The sequence below is a fragment of the Castor canadensis genome, chromosome 10 (genome assembly GCF_047511655.1).
Source record: "Castor canadensis chromosome 10, mCasCan1.hap1v2, whole genome shotgun sequence".
In the NCBI taxonomy this organism is placed as follows: domain Eukaryota; kingdom Metazoa; phylum Chordata; class Mammalia; order Rodentia; family Castoridae; genus Castor; species Castor canadensis.
The window spans coordinates 23,150,006-23,174,949 of NC_133395.1; positions in this window are offsets into that span (position 1 = coordinate 23,150,006).

Sequence of the window (24,944 nt, forward strand, 5' to 3'; positions counted from 1 at the left end):
TTGCTGTTTGAGGTTAACTCAAATTCATAGTTTAGGACACATACTTGAAATAAACAGCCTTTTCTGTACCCTCACTAGTTTTAGAAATCTAATTTATACTTTTAATATAGACTCTACATTTCCTTCAAAATAATAGAAATAATTGAAAATGTATTTAGTAAATTACAAATAAATATAAATTGTATAAATATTCTTTTTATATGTTTCTATGATAGTTCAGCTTATGTGTGGGAAGACCCCTAGCACAAATTTTCAGTCCCAATACAATACTTGGCTCACAATAAGAAAATAAAATATGCCTATTGTATGACTGATTAAACACTGTGTACATATTTTCCTTTTCTAGGTTGGTTTGTTTCTCTCTTATCTTTTTATAATTGTGTATCCAAATGTATTTCATTCCCAGTGAAAAGTTATCAATTGGTATTTATGCATAATATCTTAATGTTGATATATTGACCTTGTATTTTATAGTATTTGAGTATTATTTCATAGTATTTGTATTTATTCTTATACCTTTGTTTTGGTTACAGTGTGTGTTGAATACATATATTTTTATATTTGTAAATTTAATATTCTTTCTTCAGAATAATCAGCAATTATTTCTGCATGAAATCAGTTCTCTGACTTCTTGAAAGCCAGTCTCAGCTTCAAGTGTCCCCAGATGGCCACATGAATTGACTGTATTACAGTTAAGTCGCTGACTGTACCCTGTCCCACTTCTTTACCTTGTTTGCAGAAACCGGTTTGGAATACATTCTGTAAAAAAGATCTTTTTTGGCTACAATTCTGAAAGCAATTTCAAGATTCAATGAAACCCTATCAAAATCCAATGTAAAAAAATCCATCCTAAAATTCAAATGGAATCATAAAAGACCACAGACAGTCAAAGCAATCCTCAGTTAAAAAAAAGATTTTTTGAACATAGTAGTGGAATTCCTAGCCAGAGCAATTAGGCAAGAAGAAGAAATAAAAGGAATGCAGGTAGGTAAAGAAACTGTCAAAATATCTGTATTTGCAGATGGTATGATCCTATACCTTAAAGACCCAAAAAACTCTACCTCAAAATTCTTAGACACTCTAAACAGGTACAGCAAAGTGGCAGGACACAAAATCAACCTACAGAAATCATTAGCTTTTCTATACACTAACAACAAACAAACTGAGAAGGAATATATGGAAACAATTCCATTCACAATAGCCCCTCAAAAAATCAAATACCTATGAGTAAATATAACAAAGGATGTGAATGACCTCTACAAGGAGATTTGCAAATCCCTGAAGAAAGAGATCGAGGAAGACTACAGAAGATGGAAAGATCTCCCATGCACATGGATTGGTAGAATCAACATAGTAAAAATGGTTACACTAACAAAAGCAATCTACATGTTTAATGCAATTCCCATCAAAATCCCAATGACATTCAGCACAGAGATTGAAAAATCTACCCTAAAGTTTATATGGAAACACAAGAGACAGCGAATAGCCAAGGCAATGCTTGGCAAAAAGAGCAATGCTGGAGGTATCACAATGCCTGACTTCAAACTATATTACAAAGCAATGGCAATAAAAACAGCATGATACTGGCACAAAAACAGACATGAAGACCAGTGGAACAGAATAGAGGATCCAGATATGAAGCCACACAACTATACCCACCTCATTTTTGACAAAGGTGTCGAAAACATATGATTGAGAATAGACAGCCTCTTCAAGACATGTTGCTGGGAAAAGTGGTTGTATGTCTACAAGAAACTGATACTAAATCCATTTCTATCCCCCATACTAGTATCAACTAAAAATGGATCAAAGACCTAAATATCAGACCTGAAACTCTGGTCTCAGTACAGGAAGGAGCAGGAACACTCTGGAACTAATAGGTATAGGCAAGAACTTCCTCAATACAACCCAAGCAGACTAGCAACTAAGAAAGGATGGACAAATTTGACTCCCTAAAATTAAAAAGTTTCTGCACAACAAAAGAAATGGTCTCTAAACGGAAGAAACCACCCACAGAGTGAGAGAAAATATTTGACAGCTATACATCAGACAAGGGACTGATAACCAGAATATACAGGGAACTTAAGAAGCTAAACTCTCCTAAAATCAATGAACCAATTGAACAGTGGGCAACTGAACTAAACAGAACTTTCTCAAAAGAAGAAATTCAAATGGCAAGAAAGCACATGAAAAACTGCTCACCATCTCTAGCCATAAGGGAAATGCAAATAAAAACCACACTAAGATTCCACATTACCCTTGTTAGAATAGCGATCATCAAAAACACCACCAACAATATGTGTTGGCGAGGATATGGGGAAAAAGGTACCCTTATATACTGCTGGTGGGAATGCAAGCTGGTGTAACACCTCTGGAAAAAAAATTGAAGCCTTCCAAAAATCTAAACATAGACCTGCCATATGATCCAGCAATCCCACTCCTGGGGATATACCTAAAGGAATGCAGCACACATTACTTCAGAGGCACCTGCACACCCATGTTTATTGCAGCACTATTCACAATAGCCAACTTATGGAAACAACCAAGATACCCCACCATTAATAAATAGATCAAGAAAATGTGGTACTTGTATACAATGGAATTTTACTCAGGCCTGAAGAAGAATGAAATCTTATCATTTGCAGGTAAATGGACAGAACTTCAGAACATGATTCTGATCGAGGTCAGCCAGGCTGAGAAGACCAAAAATTCTGTGTTCTCCCTCATATGTGGACTTTCGATCTAGGGCAAATGCAGCAATGTGGTTGGACTTGGATCACAAGACAAGGGGAGAGCACATATGGGAGATATAGGAATAGGTAGAAAACCCAAAACATGAAAGTGTTTGATGTCCCCACTCCAGAAGAACTAATACATAAACCTTAAAGTGACAGAGGTTATCATGAGAAGGGATCAGTAACCAGTGTAAAGTTCAGTTAGAGGTGAATTAACATGGGTCATAACAGATGTGTACATGAAAGAAATGCTAGGAATATTTCTGTATAGCTATCCTCAACTCAACTAGCAAAAACACTTTGTCTTCCTTATTAGGCTTGTGTCTTTTCTTCAAAAAAGTTAGTGATAAAGGCAAAACAGGACCTACCTGGAAATGAGAGGGGGACGGGGAAGAAGGGAGGGGGCAGGGGAGGGGGGCAAGGGAAAGAAATGATGAAAACAGTGTATGCACATGTGAATAAATGAATAATTAAAAAAAGAATAAGGGTATATATATATATATACCCTTATTATATATATATATGTATATACCCTTATCATATATATATATATAATCTCATAGTGGTGTGGAAGTAACATAATGCTGTATATACTTGCATACATTACACACACACACACACACACACACACACACACACCCTGGAGTTTTATACAGGCATAAGGAAAAATGAAACCATGTGGTGTGAAGGTAAATGGATGCAATTAAAGAACATCATGTTAAATGAAGTAAACCTGGCAAAGAAAGAGAAAGGCACATTTGCTTTCTCATATGTGATAGATAGACACAATACAACTACAACCAATATTATGACAAATAGTTTACTATATGAGGAGGTCAATAATGGAAGAGGGAAGGTAAGATAGAGAAGTTAAGGAGGTGGATATGGTTGATGTACTTTCTATACAAGAATGAATATAGAATTTTTAAACCTGTTGAAATTACCATAAAAAGGTACAAAGGTGAAAAGGAGAAAAATAGAGGGCATAAACCAATTTGAATTATAATAAATATATATCTGAAAACATCGCTATGAAACTCCCATAGAGCTATCTTAAATGAAAAAAAATGATTTATTTTTCAAAAACAGAGGACAGGAAGGTAAACTAGATCATCTCTGGGGGTTGGCACCAGTTTGTGGGGGGAATATAAGGAAAGGCTGTAGGAGGCTGAATGTGTTGGAAATGTTATATAGTCATGTATAAAAATGGAAAAATGAGACATGTTGAAGCTATTACAGGATTCCAAAAATAGGGGAAGGGGAGCATAGAAGAGAATGATGGGGAGGGTGATTTCAACTATGGTATATTGAAAAACTTTTGTAAATGTTACAATATACTCCTAGTAAAACAATAATACAATAAAAGAAAATATATAATCTAGAATCATAGTAAAAACAAAAACAAAACAACACGACAAAAAGAGCTTGAAACTGGCACAATAGCATGCATATAGACCAATGGAAAAGAAATAAATAAAAATAAACTCACAGATCTAAAGCTTTCTCATTTTTTGACAGAGAAGCCAAAAACTTACACCTTGGAGGAAATACAAATGGTGTTGAGAAAACTTCATATCCATGTGCAGAAGTCTGAAACTAGACCCCTATTATTTATTTTGTATAAACACAATTAAAAATGATAAAGATTTTAATATAAGACTTCAAGCCTTGAAAAAACCATGGGAAAACACTTTGAGATATAGGTATTGGCAACAAATTTCTGAATAACACTCTTATTGCTCAGGAAATAGTAGCAAAATAAACAAATGGGATTGCAAGTAATTAAAAAGTTTCTTCATATAAATAATGTACAATTTCCATAATTAAGAAACAAACCACAGATTGGAGAAAATCTTTCCAAGCTATTTGCTGTTTAAATGATTCACATCTAGAATATACAAAGAGCTCAAAATTAAACACCAAAAGCTCAATTAATCCAATTAATATATTGGTAAATGAACTGGAGACCCAGTTGAGAAAGTACAAAGAGTTAAGAAATATATGAAGAAGCCAAAAAGATATTAAAAATTATAAGTACATTGAAATTCCATTTCACCCTAATCAGAATGGCTATCACCAAGAACACAAACAACAAATGTTTGCAACAATACAGGGGAAAAGGAAGAGTTACACATGTTTGTTCAAATGTAAATTAGTACAACCACTATAGAAATCAGTATCCTGTTATACTACTCTTGGCACATATCCAAATGTATACTTGTCAACAACAGAAATATCTGCACGTCCATGTTTATACAGGACTATTCATAAACAGCTCAGCTAAGGAACCAGCCAGGTCCCCAAAACCCAGTGAATGGATTTTAGTTTAAAACTAGTGAAAGGAGTAACCAGATGATAGTTTCAAAGAGAAATACAAAATAGATAATTAAAATTATACCTAGTAATCTTAGGGTGCCAGGACTATTTTTCACAAGAAATACACAGAAATCAATAGGTTTCAACTTTATATGATGTTTTATAAAACTATGAGGTAATATTTTCAAAAAATATGAAAGTAAGGAGCCACACATATGGGAATAAACTAATAATAATTTTTAATTTTTTAATGTACAATAATTATACACCTGCTTTATGTATACTATACATACAGAAATTTATATATTCACATTGAGCTCTGAAATAAGATGAGGGTGTGTTTCCATTTGCTTACTAAAGGTATTATATAAACTATAACATTGGTTAAGAAAATTGATAAAACACTGAACAAGTAATCCATCTGGTCTCTCAGAAACCACAGGAGAAAGGAAAACAGAATTTAAAATGCTTTCACATTCACTCATTTTCTTTCATTGAGACAGAGAAATGACTTTATTTACTGTATGCCATACTGATTTCTCCAATCCTACTCTGAATTACAATGCTCTTTCTTTGCTACTAACATTTTTTTATCTTTTTCCCAAGAAAAATTTTTTCTCTGTCTACTAATTTGTTCCTCATAGTCTATCTAATCACATTGTCATCTGTCATATCTTGATAGTCTTTAATGTAGACAGTGAGCCCCCAAGATTTACACCCTGCCCTACTTCAAAACTGACAATATAAATATGTCATCATACAAATAACATCAATTCATTCTCCCACTGAATGTTGCTTCTAATTACATTTAAAAATATCGTTCCAAGATTACAGTATCATTATTGTGAAATATTATCTCTTTGAATTTTATTTAATAGATGGTATTTGTACCAACTTCTTTCTCCATATTCATTTCTACTTGAGAAACAATAGGAAGAGGCAGTAATCAAACTTGTAGTCCTTTGCCTTACAAAGCAGGAAAAATGATATAAAATCATATGTCTTAGATTCTTTATGTTTTTAATGGACTAGACTTTTTAATATATGCAAAATATTTAGACATTTGTAATGCAAATTGTTTTTACACTGGAACAAACATTTACTCGTCCAATACTTTCATACAATCTTCCTGTTTATTTCACTGATATTTATGCAACAAATCAATTTTATGCAGATAATGACATCAAACTCAACTTGAAAAATATTTTGCTTGTACATTTGTGTTTCCCTTTAACAACTTTAATGTGCTTCCTATATCTACAAATAAGTAAATCCATCATTGACTGATTTATTCGGCCAGAATTTCAAGACACATCAATTTTTCTTTTCCTGTATTTTTACTTTGGTCTTCTTTTAATTAAAATTTACTCAGTAATTACATTTTGTTGTCTTTAATTATTAAATAGTTACTAATACAATACATATTATATCTATCACTATTCCTCCACAAAGAGTCACATTTTAAAAAACATCTTAAAGCTTGTATCATTTTCCTATATTATTCAAACAATTCCAAAAAGGAGACTTTTATTTAATGAAAGGGAAACAAGATCAGTTTACTAAAATTACAGTGTCATAAACACTCTGTACTATGATGTACTAGATTTTTCATAAATTACTTAACTTTTTGCAGATAAACCCCAGCCATAATAATCAACATATGGAACCCCACGCACATTATGAAATTTTATTCCTCAGAAATTTATTTACTTTAGCAGGAATATAAATCTCAGCTTTCAAAAGTTCTCCTTTTACGAGGTTTTGCTGTTTTGTTATTCTCCAACAGATGTTAATACCTACGAACATAAGTTTTCCATATACCATTTTAAAAAAAACACAGCTTTCAAACATTGTGTTATATTTATCTTTGCATATTTCATAAACTGAATGAAAAGCATTGTCTTGCTAGTCTTCATAGTTTTACTAAACAACTATACCTCTTTCTTCTTTCTTTTATAAGATTTATAGTTATCATGCCATAATGAATAATATTTATTCAGAACATATGACTATGAGATAATATATTTGGAATTGTTAAATAATAATAGGATCAGCACGCTGAATTCAATTATTTAAATTTATTGAGCTTATATATTTATAGAGAAATGTTTTATTTCTTTACGATATGAAAGAAAACTTACAAAAAAGAGAGCCACACTATTTCTCTGCCTTCAAGAGAGTAATATGCACAAAACTGACAGACAAAAATAAGTAATATGGTATGGATGTAAATAAACTACCAGGGGAAAAAAGTAAGACTAACTTCATTTCAGAAGTTTGAAGGGTTTGATGAGTGTAATGAATAGAACCCAGTTGTTCTGACTCTTGAAGCACACAGAGAAATTTTACAGTATGATAGGACAATTCTCTCTGCATTCCAAGTTAGAATGCATAAATAACACTGCTACCAGACCAAACTGTATCCTAATTTGATGAATGTTTTAGAGAAAAGACAGGCATTGCTTAAGAATTAAATTGCAAATATATCAGGAAAAAGAAAAATTTAATATGGATATGTAGATAGCATCTGATTAAAATGAGTTAATTTTAACTTACTTGTGTTAATAAACATAGAAACTCTTTATTTCTGCATTTATCTATTTTAGGGATTTAAAAGGCTTGAACCTGTATGCATCACTTAATAGTACCATAATTTTTCATATATTCCAAACAAATAAAATTTTATAGTGGACCACATTTATTAAACAGATTTAGAGAGACATAATACTATATATTATTAAGACATACCACTATTCAATTTACCAAGTTAAAACACACAATTTGAAGCTTTCTCATAATATTAATAGAATTATGCAATTTCTAAGGCTCATGCATGTCTTTGTATATGTCAATACTTCATTCTTTTTCATTGCTTCTCTATATGGCTATATTACATTTCACTTATCCCCTCACCAATTCATGAGCTATTTTTATTATATTCCCTATTATGTGATTATCAACAATGCCAATATAAACATTTGTATACAAGATTTTGCAGATCTATAATCTTTTTTATTTATTTGGAGAAGGTAATAGATATTCAATGAATAAATCATATAAAAACATATATTTAAAAATTTTAACAACTTCTGAATTGTTTTTCAAAATAATAATACCAGTGTACACCCTATAATGTCATCAACATTCATTGTATTCGAAATTTCGATTTTATCCATCCCTGTTCATGTGATTTAAAAAAATTTTTTTATTATTCATTTATTCATATGTGCATACAGTGTTTAGGTCATTTCTTTATACTTCCATTTCTAGAATGGCTATTAATAATTGCTTGCTGGCAGTTTGTATGAACTTGAAGAAATATCAATTTATTCATTCTTGCATTGCTTTATCTTCTGTTTTAATTTTTCCCATCCATGCATTAAATATATGTTGAAGCTCTATGTTACAAATTAGCCGGGCACTCTACCTCTTGAGCCACTCCACCAGCCTACATTACAAATTAGTTAAGAAAACTCTGTCAAGAGAATTTTAAAACATACCAAATACATATAGAAAGTGTGTCATTCTTTTTTTTATGCTTTATTTACAAGTGCTAAATCATAGTTATTTTTTCTTCATTTTTGTGCAGGGTGGGATACAGTGTGGGACTTAAAATGTTCTTACAATGTATCAAATATATCACATTTGAATTCACCCCCTCCACTACTATCCATTATCCCCTCTCTCCCAATTGCTGCAACAGTTTCATCAGATATCATTTTTGCATTTTCATTCATGTGCACTCATTATTTACACTGTATTCATCCTCCTACACCCTTTCCTCTCTACCTTCCTCCTCCCATTGGTGCCCTGCCCCGCCCCATGCTCACCCCCACAGGACTTGTTCTGCAGTTCTGTTCTCTGATATTCAAAAAATTATTATGATATATTCATCATGCAGGAGGGTTCATAATGAAAATTCTGATTGGGCTTATATTGTACATTAGTTAGGTTGTCCTTATCATCTGTTCCTCAATTCCCCTCCCCAACTCACTTAAAACAATTGCTAGAGGTTTTTTGTTCTGTCTCACATAGGTATATGAAGTCCATCAACTATATTTCCTCACCTAAATCTTCATTTACCTTCCAACCTCCCTTTTTTACCACCCCCAACCACTATACCTGTTTTACAGTTCTATTTTCATTATTAATATTTGAGTAGATGTTCAAAAGAGTATCTTATTGTATCCCCAATGGGGGTATATTTTACTTTTATCCATTCACCCCTTTCCAATACTCTCCCTTACTCATTAACTTTCCACCTCTCATTTTTCAACACCTTTCAATACACAGCCTTATATTCTCTACCATCACAGTTGTTATGCTTTAGGATATTACTGATTGATTTGTTACAAGTTTTCATAGATTCGAGATCTGAATGTCTTTTCGGTAAATGTTTTGAAAATATTGCTCCCAAATATGGGTTGTTATTTCACATTTTGGATGGTCCATTCCGAGTACAGAAGGTCGTAATTTTTATATGATTTTTTTCATCATTTTTGTTGTTGCTCATTGCTGTTTGATATCGTCGCTCTTGCAGCAGTATCCCTATTCAATTCAAATGGTAATAGTGAAATTCACAGTGCTCAACAGTAATGAAAACTGAGCCATCACCAAGCTAGTTCCTTTGGTTGGATTTTGGCAGTTACCACCTGAAATTAGTTGTAAACATCTGCTGTATCCTATTCATCTTTTTGAGCCATGGCCTCGCTATGTAGCCTCGTGCAGGCTTGAACTTTCTATGCAGTCCAGATTGCCCTCAGATTGCAATTGTCGTGTCTTACACTCCAAAGTGTGGGGATTACAGGTATGCAATATGTCCTGCTGTGTTTTTCTAACATAATCATAGCATATGGTTTTATTTTCTGCTGAATTTTATTTGAGACTATTTTTACTACTTTCATATTTTGACAAAAACTGCCTGTGATAGGCACTAAGAGAATAACTGGTTAAGAAACTCGATAGTGCTGGTGGAGGGGCTCATGCTATAGAGAACCTCCTAGAAGGTTTTGAGGCCCTGAGTTCAAACCCCAGTACCAAAAAAGTACACATACATACACACACACAAACCCTCACAAGTATTACTTATAGTTTCAAAGGCTGTTATGAAATAAAAGTGTTTCTAGGTGGTGAATTATGCTTGTTCCTTTCCCTAAGCTATATTTTGCTAATGATACACAAATATCCTCTCAGGTAAGTCAATAATTTTCAATATATTGTGTGTACCCTGAAAGAAGTTAAGATACACTTTTCCTGAATGTAGAAGAGAACTATGATAAAATCTAGGTTAATTAAATGGTGTTCTCTCAAAAATAATTGTGTTTATTCATCATAATGAGTTTTTCCTGAAATCTCTGATCTGTAGTTCCTAACAATATTTCAAACTTTATCACAGAATTAATAAGCTGTCAGTTTATAAAAAGAGAACTTTTCCTTACAAAGTACAGAATTTTAAGTCACTTTAAATGATCTTGTTAAAAATGGAAGGGGGAGGTGGTGAGGAAAGGGGTAGGAGGATGAATATGGTGCAAATAATGTGTACACATATATGTAAATGCAAAATGATTTATGCTAAGACTGTTCTAGGAATCACGGGAGGGGCTGAAGAGCAGTAGTGCAGGGGGTGAATTGAAGTATGATATATATGATCTATTGTAAGAACCCTTGTAAATGTTGCAGTGTACCTCCACCCAGCACAACAATAAAGGAATATTGAAAAGATTAATTTGGAAGGATCTCTAATGTACTTCTACTGAAATTAAAAACAGAATTAGCTTGAGTTTCATTCTTCACTGTATAGTGAAATTTGCCTCATATTAATAATTGGCGTTCTGAAACAGAAAAATATATCAACTCATCACTCCTGTTCCATAAGCGTTAACATTTTTTAAAGTAAATGCTGGGAAGACTTTTCAAGTTATCAACTGGTTTTGTTGTTGATTCCTCAAAGGCATTTTGTACTTGAAAATATTGTTGCATTGGCATAATTAAGTCTGCTACAAACCCAAAGGAAGATATAAACAAGAAAAGGTTACAACAAATCTGGCAATGCTTTTTGCCTTGTAAATGGCATCTAGAAATTCATCTCACATTTAGGGGAAAATCATAATCTGTCATATATGAGCACCTTTGTAGGAGCATGTTGCTCATAGCTATAACTTCTAATTAAGAAAACGGAGCAGAAAATTTCTAAAGAGAAATAGAAAAACTAATATTTAATATCACAAGAAAACTTAATTGAGAGAGCAATAAATGGAAGTAGAGTTTTATTTAGAAAATGATTATAAGAGTTATGGTACAGTTGATGATGGAAGAGGATAAAATAAAGGATTCCATTAAATATATATCTTTTCATGAAGTTAGAAAAATCTAATGCCATACTTTTAAAGTTATTCAAATGAAAAAAAGACAATTTGAAAACATTATGCTGCAGCTAAGATTATTTTCTGTTTGTCATGCTCAAATAGTGTGCCTTGGTCATCTGATATTAAAAGAAAATTAAGTCCATTGCTCAAACCTTCCTTCCAAATATCAATCAGTGACATTATCTCCCTTAGGAAATGTCAGTTTTACTTAATATGCTTAGTATATATTTTTAACATAGAACTGTTGGGATTTTAAATATTTTTTCCATTTAGAATCACTATATTGTCAACTTTTTGATATTTATAAGGCACAGTAATTAAAGTTAATACTTCTAAATAGAAAATATTTCTAAAAAATCACAGAATTTTTGAATTATAAAATTTATTCCTATTAATTCTGTGTTTTAGTTATGTGCCTTTCCTGTTCTCTCTCTTTTCCCTTGTAATCATATGATCTGACAATTACAGTATTGGTTTTTCAAGCAGGCGATCATGATATAAAGTAATTTTATTTGCAAAAGTTTCTCATTCTATAATTGTTCATTAACATTCTAATTTAGTTTTATACAGAGGCTTTGATAGCAAGAAATAAGATATCATCATAATAAGAAAATGTGCTAAAAGACATTTTTTTTACTTGTTTTGATAGAATTCTTTACAAATTTAAATTACATTTAGGACCCAGTTTTATTCTTCATCATTAGTTTGAAATACACACACATATACACTACATATTTGACTCACACAAAATCAAGAATTATGTACTTGTTTTAGTCATTTCATTAGTGATGTGGTATTATTTAACATAAACTTCTTTGAAATTATAGAGATACATTCAATAATTGGATAGTTATGTAACTTCTGGTCTCATAGCACCAATGTAGAACATAATGTTTATTGCTTATATGTATGTGTATAATGATCATTACATATGTGACTTATGTCAATTATATGTAAACATTACATATAAAATATAAATATTATATAAAGTTTAAAGTACATGTCAATATATTACAAACACAGTATTGATTTCCCTCTATGGCCAGATATTTGTATTATGTAGAAGGATATTAACACAAAAATTTAGGTGTGAAACAATATATAACCAATATTTTCTATTTGTATCCATTTTTTGTTGTTGTGCCGCATACACTGTGGCAATTACAAAATACTTGCAAGATACCAAATATATCACACTGGAATTCACCCCGTTCACTATTCTCCATTTTCCCCCTGCCCCCATTCCTAGAATAGTTTCAACAGATATGATTTTTCCATTTACATAAAAGCATATAGTATTTGTACCATATTTACCTTCCCATTCCATTTCCCAATCTCCTCCCCCCTCTAACTGGTACCAACCTCTTCAGGAAGGATTTGCTGCCCTCCTGTTCTGTGATTTCATTTAAAAAATGACAGTTTTGTTTACTTAAGATAACAAAATAGGCAGTTTCCTTGTGGCACTTCCATGTATATATATATATTATAGCCCAAATTGGTTCATGTGCTCTATTTCTCTTCTGAGGAAAATAAGGATGATGAACCCAATGTTTTCTTGACAGGCACTATACACTAGCACCTTTTCTATAATTATATGTTATTTGATTCACAAAAGCAGCCCCTAAAGTCCCATTGCAACCTATTTTCATGATACAAAGAAGCAAACTGGAGGATCCAAATAGAAAGGGAAATCAAAATTCTCAAGCACTGTGATTCCAGAAACCACTTCAAGATTTGGAGATATCTTTGGGTAATTCCAATTCATTTTTGCAACTAAATAACTGCCAATATATAGGGTGCACAAAAATGCAAGGATAGACCAGAGTGGGATGAAGAACAAATGCTGGGAGCAGGGGCAGGGCAACAACCCAACTTCTCAGACCAGGGTGTGGAGGATCACTGAACTAATCTCATGGCACTGAGGGCAATGCACAAAACTGAATTACCCCACCATGCTGGGTAAGGAGCTGATCAGCCAGAGTTGCAACTATAGAGCAACTCACCTGCCACCTAGAGAAAACAACAACAGATATGACTACCTTCTACATTTGGTAGTGAGCTGTCACAGGTCTCAGTTGCAACCTGTCCTATGGAAATAAGAAGCCAAATGCTGCTCACAATCCAGCCATCTGGTGACACTGCTTCAGAGCTCCCACTTGTAACAGATGGCACATCAGACCAAGCAAAGCAGGAAAAAAAACCCCTCTAGCCAACTCACATGCAAGCTGTCCAACAAGAGGGGCAACGCCCTTTCCCACAAAACCCAGAAGACTAACCATGAGAAAAGACAGTGGCACTGGTATTGAGAAACCTCCCAGTCATAAGTGCCAATACCTGGCTAGGACGCCAAAAGAATAAGTCCAGAACTTTTGCTGAACTGACCGTATTTATAGTTTTGGTACTTTCTTTTTTTTCTGAGTTTTCCCCCTTTTTTTAACTTAGTATTTTAAATTTTACTACTACTATTTTCTTATCTCTATTCTTACCTCTTTACTTTCTCTCCTTTTACTGTGCTACAATCCATTGTTCCCCACAATTATTCTTCTGCCTCTTTTTATTGACTCTGTCCCCCAACCTCACTTCCCCCTCCTAGCCTTCCTCTATCTGTCACCTCACTGATCTCCTCCAAACTTAGCAACCACTGATTACTGTGCCAACCTTACACACCCTATCCCTCTGCAATTTCTGACACAAGTAACCTCCATACAGCAGCTAATACACACATAGAAGGACCCCCAAAAGTCATGTACCCTCTCACCACTTCCCCCAATCACCCTATTTCCCTTTCTTTACCACCTTTTCAAACTACCCAAGTTTCTATCTCTATCCAAACAACCCATACCCCTCAATTCCCACTCTTTATAGATATTATTACCAAGGGGTTCTGTATTTGATATGTAAGCAACTGGTCTGATATTGAACCTGTGAATTAGTTATTACTAATTTACAATTCCAAGCCACAGACAAAAATAGCACATCCACTTAGCTAATAACTAAGCCAGTCACAACACAATAAATAAATCGAGGAAAAGAAAACTACCAACTAGCCAATCAATAACATAGGAACACAGCACTAATTAGAAGCATGAGTAGAAGAAGGCAAGGAAATCCCACTCCTCAAAAGAACATCAATTCAATAAATGCTTCAATGTCAAATAAAGAAAATCAATACCTAGTCCCTGATCCAAAGAGAATGGTAATAAAGATCAGCAAGGAGCTCAATCACATCCACAAAAATTCTCTGAAAGAGGGTATCAAGAATGAGCACATTGAGATATCATGGTGAAGTTACAAGAGATACACATGCAGAATATACATAAAGAACACAAACAATATCAAGACACCACAAATAAAAACCTTGAGAAGACACAGAACCAATTAAATGAACTCAGAGAGGACTTCAATGAACACCAAAGTGGAACAAAGTACACTATAGCTGTTGAATTGTTTGATTAAGATTTCTTATGATTTTGTTTTTAATTTCTATTTTATATTTGAGCTCTGAGATTCTGTATTACACTTGTTGTAATCTGCTGGAGTGGCCTTCCACTCTGTTTCTTGTTTTACTAAAGGGACTTCATATTTCCAGGATTTCTGTTTGATTCTTTTTTCTGAAGTTTTCCAAATCTTTGTTCAACTCCTCTTTTATATTTTGTGTTGTCATCTTTAATTCAGATATTTCTTGTTTTATAATGTCCTTTGTTTCACTTCAATGTTTGTTGAAGTCCCCTGTAAGTTCATTTATTTGTTCCTGTGTCTTCTCCTGTTCTTTATTTTTGGTGTCATGAAATTTCTTTAGTGCATCTTGTACATTGTGGTTTACCTTGTCTATTTCTTCTCCATGAGTTTCTCTGTGATTTCTTCAAAGATTTCCTCCTTGATGGATTTTTTTGTAAGTGTCACTGGACTCTTTAGAGATATTTATCATTCTTTTGTTGGGGTCAGAAACTGGATATACATTTTCTTCATTTTCCACGGAATCTTCTATTGATTTTTTTTCTTTGAGAAGTGCAATTTCCATCCCTTCTACTTTTCATCATGTCACTTGGTGCTGTGCGCCTATGTTCTTGATAGGCCGGTTGGTGGCTTTAGCACCTTTTTGTTACTGACTTGATTGTTAGCCAGGTTGATGTGCTCTTTCAGTCCCTTGCCTGGAGGTGTAATTTAGCAATGAAAACGTCTCAGGTTCAATGCCACACCAGTTGTTCAGATGTTATATAGAAAACCCCTTGGAGACAATATCTATGAACAATGTGAGTTGGGGGGGCGGTAATTGTTATTAGGCTAGATATAGAAACTTGGGTAATTGGTAAAAGTGGCACAAAAAGGGAGGCCAGAAAAGGGAAGGAAGAGTGGGGAGGAGGTCTGGGAGCTGCTGGGTTTCATGGCCCTTGTGGGTGTTTGGTAATACCACTCCCAGGGATGTACCTAACAGAATGTGACTCAAGTTATTACAAAGGCACCTGCACACCCATATTTATTGCAGCACTATTCACAATAGCCAAGCTATGGAAACAGCCAAGATGCCTTGCTACAATTAATGGATTAAGAAAATGTGGAAGTGGAATTTTATTCAGCCACAAAGAAGAATGAAAATTTGTCATTCACAAATAAATGGATGGAACTGGAGAACTTCACTTTAACCAAAGCAAGTCAGGCTTAGAAAGCCAAAAATCACATATTCTCCCTCATATGCAGATTATAGACCTGAAACCAATGCAGTAATATTATTGGACATGGGTCACATACTAAGGGGAGAACGAACACACATGGGAGGACTAAGGAAAGGAAAGGACACCTAAAACTTGAATGTGGTTGATGTGCTCATTGTATAGTAATGAATTAGCAATCTTAAACTGACAGAGGCCACTATAGGAAGGAGACCAACAAGTAGTGAAGAGTTCTGGCAGAGATGAACCAATGTGGGTTATAAGACACATGTGCATGGAAGCAACGCCATGGAATATATGAGTCTCTCTGTATAGCTATTTTTATTTCAAACTAGCATAAATGTTATGTTTTTTCTTATCTATTACAGTTTTTCTTCGACAAAATCAGACAAAAGAGGGTGGAACAGATTCTGCCTAGAAACAGGGGGAGGGAAGTGACCGAAATAATGTATACACATGAAAGTAAATGTAAAAAAAAAATTAAAGTAAAATAAAGAACACTATAAAAAAGAGATACATGAAATAAAGAAGACAACAAAAGATATGAAAGAGGTGTTGAAAAAAGCTATGGAAAACCTCAGCAAAAGGAATCAAGCAGAAATCCTGGAAATAAAAATTCTCTAAAATCAAATGAAAAATACAGTGAAGGTCACTCCCAGCAGACTAGATCAAGTTGAAAACAGACTCTTAAGACTCAAAGATAAAAAAGATATTAATGAAAAACAGAAAAACTCTTAGACAAAAGACTCAAGAGATATTGAAGGAATATATAAGAATTTTGTGATTCCATCAAAAGACCAAACCTGGGAATTATGGGCATCGAAGAAAGAGAAGAAGTGCAAACCAAAGGGACATGTAATATATTCAACAAAATAATAGCAAAAAAATTCCTAAATCCCAATACTCAGTTGTCCATTCAATACAGGAAGCCTCCAGTACACAAAATAGACTTGAACAAAATAGAACCTCTATGTGGCATATTATCATTAAAATAATTAGCATAGAGACAAGAAAAAGAATATTGAAGGATGTTAGAGAGAAACAACAAATAACATGTAAAGATAAACTCATCAAAATAATAGCAGATTTCTCAACAGCAACCTAAAAAGCAAGAAGGGCATAGAGTGACGTATTTTGAGCACTGAAAGAAAACAATTTCAGCATTATGACACTCTACACTGGAAAACTATCCTTGAAAATTGATGGAGGAATAAGTCTCCCATGATAAACAGAAACTAAAACTATATATGAACACTAAGCCACCGTCGCAGAAGATTCTACAAATAATTCTGCACAAAGAAGATGAAAACAAACAAAACCATGAAAGCATAAGAAGTATTAAACCACAGCAACCACTCTGAGAGTAGCATTGAATCTGCTGCACACACTCAAATCTTTAAACAACAAAAATATCTATATGGAGGGAATCACCAATACATATCAGTGTTAACAATGAAAGTTAATGTGCACTCAACTTCCCCATCAATAAACACCATTTGGCAAACGGGATTATAAAGGAACATCTCACAATCTGTTGTTTACAAGAGAATGACCTTATTGACAAAATAAACACTAGCTTAAGGAGAAAGGCTGGAAGAAGATTTACCAAGTGAATGTCCCCTGAGAATAGGCAGGAGTACCAATACAAATATCAGAAAAAGTGTACTTCAAACTTATATTAACCAAAGGAGACAAGGAAGGTCACTTCATACCAAAAAAGGGAGCAATATACAAAGAAGCAAACTGGAGGATCCAAATAGAAAGGGAAATCAAAATTCTCAAGCACTGTGATTCCAGAAACCACTTCAAGATTTGGAGATATCTTTGGGTAATTCCAATTCATTTTTGCAACTAAATAACTGCCAATATATAGGGTGCACAAAAATGCAAGGATAGACCAGAGTGGGATGAAGAACAAATGCTGGGAGCAGGGGCAGGGCAACAACCCAACTTCTCAGACCAGGGTGTGGAGGATCACTGAACTAATCTCATGGCACTGAGGGCAATGCACAAAACTGAATTACCCCACCATGCTGGGTAAGGAGCTGATCAGCCAGAGTTGCAACTATAGAGCAACTCACCTGCCACCTAGAGAAAACAACAACAGATATGACTACCTTCTACATTTGGTAGTGAGCTGTCACAGGTCTCAGTTGCAACCTGTCCTATGGAAATAAGAAGCCAAATGCTGCTCACAATCCAGCCATCTGGTGACACTGCTTCAGAGCTCCCACTTGTAACAGATGGCACATCAGACCAAGCAAAGCAGGAAAAAAAACCCCTCTAGCCAACTCACATGCAAGCTGTCCAACAAGAGGGGCAACGCCCTTTCCCACAAAACCCAGAAGACTAACCATGAGAAAAGACAGTGGCACTGGTATTGAGAAACCTCCCAGTCATAAGTGCCAATACCTGGCTAGGACGCCAAAAGAATAAGTCCAGAACTTTTGCTGAACTGACCGTATTTATAGTTTTGGTACTTTCTTTTTTTTCTGAGTTTTCCCCCTTTTTTTAACTTAGTATTTTAAATTTTACTACTACTATTTTCTTATCTCTATTCTTACCTCTTTACTTTCTCTCCTTTTACTGTGCTACAATCCATTGTTCCCCACAATTATTCTTCTGCCTCTTTTTATTGACTCTGTCCCCCAACCTCACTTCCCCCTCCTAGCCTTCCTCTATCTGTCACCTCACTGATCTCCTCCAAACTTAGCAACCACTGATTACTGTGCCAACCTTACACACCCTATCCCTCTGCAATTTCTGACACAAGTAACCTCCATACAGCAGCTAATACACACATAGAAGGACCCCCAAAAGTCATGTACCCTCTCACCACTTCCCCCAATCACCCTATTTCCCTTTCTTTACCACCTTTTCAAACTACCCAAGTTTCTATCTCTATCCAAACAACCCATACCCCTCAATTCCCACTCTTTATAGATATTATTACCAAGGGGTTCTGTATTTGATATGTAAGCAACTGGTCTGATATTGAACCTGTGAATTAGTTATTACTAATTTACAATTCCAAGCCACAGACAAAAATAGCACATCCACTTAGCTAATAACTAAGCCAGTCACAACACAATAAATAAATCGAGGAAAAGAAAACTACCAACTAGCCAATCAATAACATAGGAACACAGCACTAATTAGAAGCATGAGTAGAAGAAGGCAAGGAAATCCCACTCCTCAAAAGAACATCAATTCAATAAATGCTTCAATGTCAAATAAAGAAAATCAATACCTAGTCCCTGATCCAAAGAGAATGGTAATAAAGATCAGCAAGGAGCTCAATCACATCCACAAAAATTCTCTGAAAGAGGGTATCAAGAATGAGCACATTGAGATATCATGGTGAAGTTACAAGAGATACACATGCAGAATATACATAAAGAACACAAACAATATCAAGACACCACAAATAAAAACCTTGAGAAGACACAGAACCAATTAAATGAACTCAGAGAGGACTTCAATGAACACCAAAGTGGAACAAAGTACACTATAGCTGTTGAATTGTTTGATTAAGATTTCTTATGATTTTGTTTTTAATTTCTATTTTATATTTGAGCTCTGAGATTCTGTATTACACTTGTTGTAATCTGCTGGAGTGGCCTTCCACTCTGTTTCTTGTTTTACTAAAGGGACTTCATATTTCCAGGATTTCTGTTTGATTCTTTTTTCTGAAGTTTTCCAAATCTTTGTTCAACTCCTCTTTTATATTTTGTGTTGTCATCTTTAATTCAGATATTTCTTGTTTTATAATGTCCTTTGTTTCACTTCAATGTTTGTTGAAGTCCCCTGTAAGTTCATTTATTTGTTCCTGTGTCTTCTCCTGTTCTTTATTTTTGGTGTCATGAAATTTCTTTAGTGCATCTTGTACATTGTGGTTTACCTTGTCTATTTCTTCTCCATGAGTTTCTCTGTGATTTCTTCAAAGATTTCCTCCTTGATGGATTTTTTTGTAAGTGTCACTGGACTCTTTAGAGATATTTATCATTCTTTTGTTGGGGTCAGAAACTGGATATACATTTTCTTCATTTTCCACGGAATCTTCTATTGATTTTTTTTCTTTGAGAAGTGCAATTTCCATCCCTTCTACTTTTCATCATGTCACTTGGTGCTGTGCGCCTATGTTCTTGATAGGCCGGTTGGTGGCTTTAGCACCTTTTTGTTACTGACTTGATTGTTAGCCAGGTTGATGTGCTCTTTCAGTCCCTTGCCTGGAGGTGTAATTTAGCAATGAAAACGTCTCAGGTTCAATGCCACACCAGTTGTTCAGATGTTATATAGAAAACCCCTTGGAGACAATATCTATGAACAATGTGAGTTGGGGGGGCGGTAATTGTTATTAGGCTAGATATAGAAACTTGGGTAATTGGTAAAAGTGGCACAAAAAGGGAGGCCAGAAAAGGGAAGGAAGAGTGGGGAGGAGGTCTGGGAGCTGCTGGGTTTCATGGCCCTTGTGGGTGTTTGGTAATACCACTCCCAGGGATGTACCTAACAGAATGTGACTCAAGTTATTACAAAGGCACCTGCACACCCATATTTATTGCAGCACTATTCACAATAGCCAAGCTATGGAAACAGCCAAGATGCCTTGCTACAATTAATGGATTAAGAAAATGTGGAAGTGGAATTTTATTCAGCCACAAAGAAGAATGAAAATTTGTCATTCACAAATAAATGGATGGAACTGGAGAACTTCACTTTAACCAAAGCAAGTCAGGCTTAGAAAGCCAAAAATCACATATTCTCCCTCATATGCAGATTATAGACCTGAAACCAATGCAGTAATATTATTGGACATGGGTCACATACTAAGGGGAGAACGAACACACATGGGAGGACTAAGGAAAGGAAAGGACACCTAAAACTTGAATGTGGTTGATGTGCTCATTGTATAGTAATGAATTAGCAATCTTAAACTGACAGAGGCCACTATAGGAAGGAGACCAACAAGTAGTGAAGAGTTCTGGCAGAGATGAACCAATGTGGGTTATAAGACACATGTGCATGGAAGCAACGCCATGGAATATATGAGTCTCTCTGTATAGCTATTTTTATTTCAAACTAGCATAAATGTTATGTTTTTTCTTATCTATTACAGTTTTTCTTCGACAAAATCAGACAAAAGAGGGTGGAACAGATTCTGCCTAGAAACAGGGGGAGGGAAGTGACCGAAATAATGTATACACATGAAAGTAAATGTAAAAAAAAAATTAAAGTAAAATAAAGAACACTATAAAAAAGAGATACATGAAATAAAGAAGACAACAAAAGATATGAAAGAGGTGTTGAAAAAAGCTATGGAAAACCTCAGCAAAAGGAATCAAGCAGAAATCCTGGAAATAAAAATTCTCTAAAATCAAATGAAAAATACAGTGAAGGTCACTCCCAGCAGACTAGATCAAGTTGAAAACAGACTCTTAAGACTCAAAGATAAAAAAGATATTAATGAAAAACAGAAAAACTCTTAGACAAAAGACTCAAGAGATATTGAAGGAATATATAAGAATTTTGTGATTCCATCAAAAGACCAAACCTGGGAATTATGGGCATCGAAGAAAGAGAAGAAGTGCAAACCAAAGGGACATGTAATATATTCAACAAAATAATAGCAAAAAAATTCCTAAATCCCAATACTCAGTTGTCCATTCAATACAGGAAGCCTCCAGTACACAAAATAGACTTGAACAAAATAGAACCTCTATGTGGCATATTATCATTAAAATAATTAGCATAGAGACAAGAAAAAGAATATTGAAGGATGTTAGAGAGAAACAACAAATAACATGTAAAGATAAACTCATCAAAATAATAGCAGATTTCTCAACAGCAACCTAAAAAGCAAGAAGGGCATAGAGTGACGTATTTTGAGCACTGAAAGAAAACAATTTCAGCATTATGACACTCTACACTGGAAAACTATCCTTGAAAATTGATGGAGGAATAAGTCTCCCATGATAAACAGAAACTAAAACTATATATGAACACTAAGCCACCGTCGCAGAAGATTCTACAAATAATTCTGCACAAAGAAGATGAAAACAAACAAAACCATGAAAGCATAAGAAGTATTAAACCACAGCAACCACTCTGAGAGTAGCATTGAATCTGCTGCACACACTCAAATCTTTAAACAACAAAAATATCTATATGGAGGGAATCACCAATACATATCAGTGTTAACAATGAAAGTTAATGTGCACTCAACTTCCCCATCAATAAACACCATTTGGCAAACGGGATTATAAAGGAACATCTCACAATCTGTTGTTTACAAGAGAATGACCTTATTGACAAAATAAACACTAGCTTAAGGAGAAAGGCTGGAAGAAGATTTACCAAGTGAATGTCCCCTGAGAATAGGCAGGAGTACCAATACAAATATCAGAAAAAGTGTACTTCAAACTTATATTAACCAAAGGAGACAAGGAAGGTCACTTCATACCAAAAAAGGGAGCAATATACCAAGAGGAAATAATTACCTAAAGCTACATCTCAAACTTCTAGAAAAACAAGAACAAGCTAAACTATACTCAAAACAAGAAGAAACAGATAAATAATAAAAATAAGGGTGTAAATCAATGAAATAGAGACCAAAAACTCCACACAAAGAATCAATGAAATAAAAAGCTGGTTCTTTAAAAAAATAGATGATTGGTAAACCCCTGGAAAATCTGACTAAAATGAGGACAGAAAAGACCCAAATTAGTAAAATCAGAAGCAAAATAAAGGAGATGTCAACAAACACCAAAGAAATCCAGGGAATCATCAGAAACTTCTTTGACATTCTATATTCCAATAAATTGGAAAATCTAGAAGAAATGGACAAATTTCTAGATACATAAGACCATCCAAAACCAAACCAAGCAGATATTGGTCACATAAACAGATCTATAACTTGAAATGAAATTGAAGAATCAATAAAGAGTCTCTCAAAAAAGAATAGTCCAGAATCTGACAGATTGTCCACTGAATTCGATCAGACCTTTAAAGAAGAACTAATACCAACACTACTTAAATTTATTCCAAAATAGAAAGAGAAGGAACACTGCCTTACTTACATTATGAAATCAGTATTACACTCATCCCAAAACAAAACAGGGACATATCCAAAAAGTAAAACTACACACCAATCTCCTTTATGAACACAGAAGCAAAATTCTTCAATAAAATAGTGGCAAAGTGAATCCAACAACATATGGGAGAGATCTTTCACCATGACCAGTTAGTTTCGTCCCAAGGATGCAGGGATGGTTCAACATATGCAAATCATTAAATGTAATACAGTACATTAGCAGAAGAAATGAAATAAACCAACTGATCATCTTAATAGATGCAGAAAAAAACTCCAATAAGATTCAATACCATTCTGTGATAAAAGCTCTGATGAAACTGGGAATAAAAGGAATGTACCTCAACATACAAAAAGACTATATTGAAAAACCTATAGCCAACATCATATTTAATGGGGAAAAACAGAAATCATTTTCCTCAAAGTGAAAAATAAGACAAGGGTGCTCCACTCTTCCCAGTACTATTCAACATAGTCTTGGACTTCCTAGCCAGAGCTGTAAGACAGGAACAAGACATAAAAGCAATACAAATAGGTAATGAAGTAGTCAAACTCTCCTTTGGTGATGACATGATCTTGTACACCAAAGACCCAAAAATTTAAACACAAAAACTCCTAGACACCATAAAAAGCCTCAGCAAAGTAGCATGATACAAAATCAACTTAAAAAATCAGTAGTTTGTCTATACACAAAAAATGAACAGATGGAAAAAGAATATAGGAAAACATTTCCATTTATAATAGACTCAAAAAAAAATCAAATACCCATGAATAAACATAACAAAGGATGTGAATGACCTCTAAAAGAAAAGTATAAACCACTGAAGAATTGAAGAAGACTACAGAAGGTGGCAAGGTCTCTTATGCTCATTAATTGGTAGAATCAACATTGTAAAAATGGCTATACAACCAAAAGCAATCTATATGGTTCAATGCTACTTCCATCAAAATCCCAATAACATTCATCATCCCTCAAGTTCATTTGGAAACACAAAAAATCGTGAACAGCCAGGGTAATTCTGAGCAAAAAGTGCAACGTTGGAGGTACCAACAATACCCAATTTCAAAATATGTTACAGTATCATAGCAATAAAAAGCAGCATGGTATTGGCACAAAAACAGATATGAAGAGCAGTGGAACAGAATAGAAGACTGGATATGAATCCATGCAGCTATGTCCACATAATTTTTGACAAAGGTACAAAATATATTTGATGGAGAAAAGACATATTCTCCAACAAATGTTGCTGGGAAAACTGGATATCTGCCTGCAGAAAACTGAAACTAAATCCATGTTTGTCATGCTACTCAAGTATTGACTCAAAGTGGATTAAGGTCCTAAATATCAAACCTGAAACCCTGAAGCTACTACATTAAATAGTAGGGAATATGCTGGATGCAATAGGCATAGGTAAGGATGTCCCGTTAGAATTCAAGCTGCTCAGCAACTGGGAGGAGGGATTGACAAACTGAGCTACATGAAATTAAATAACTTCTACACCATAAAAGAAATGATCTGTAAATTGAAGAGGCAACCCAGAAAATGGGAGGATATCTTTACTTTTTATACAACAGACAAAGGACTGATTACCAGAATATACTGGGAGCACAAAAAGCTAACCCCCCAAAAAAATTAATGGCCCAATAAAGAAATGGGCAAGTGAACTGAACAGACTTTTTCAAAGGAAGAAGTCCAAATGGCTGAAAAACACATGTAAAAGTGCTCAACATACCTAGCCTTAAAGGAAATGCTAATCAAAATCACACTAAT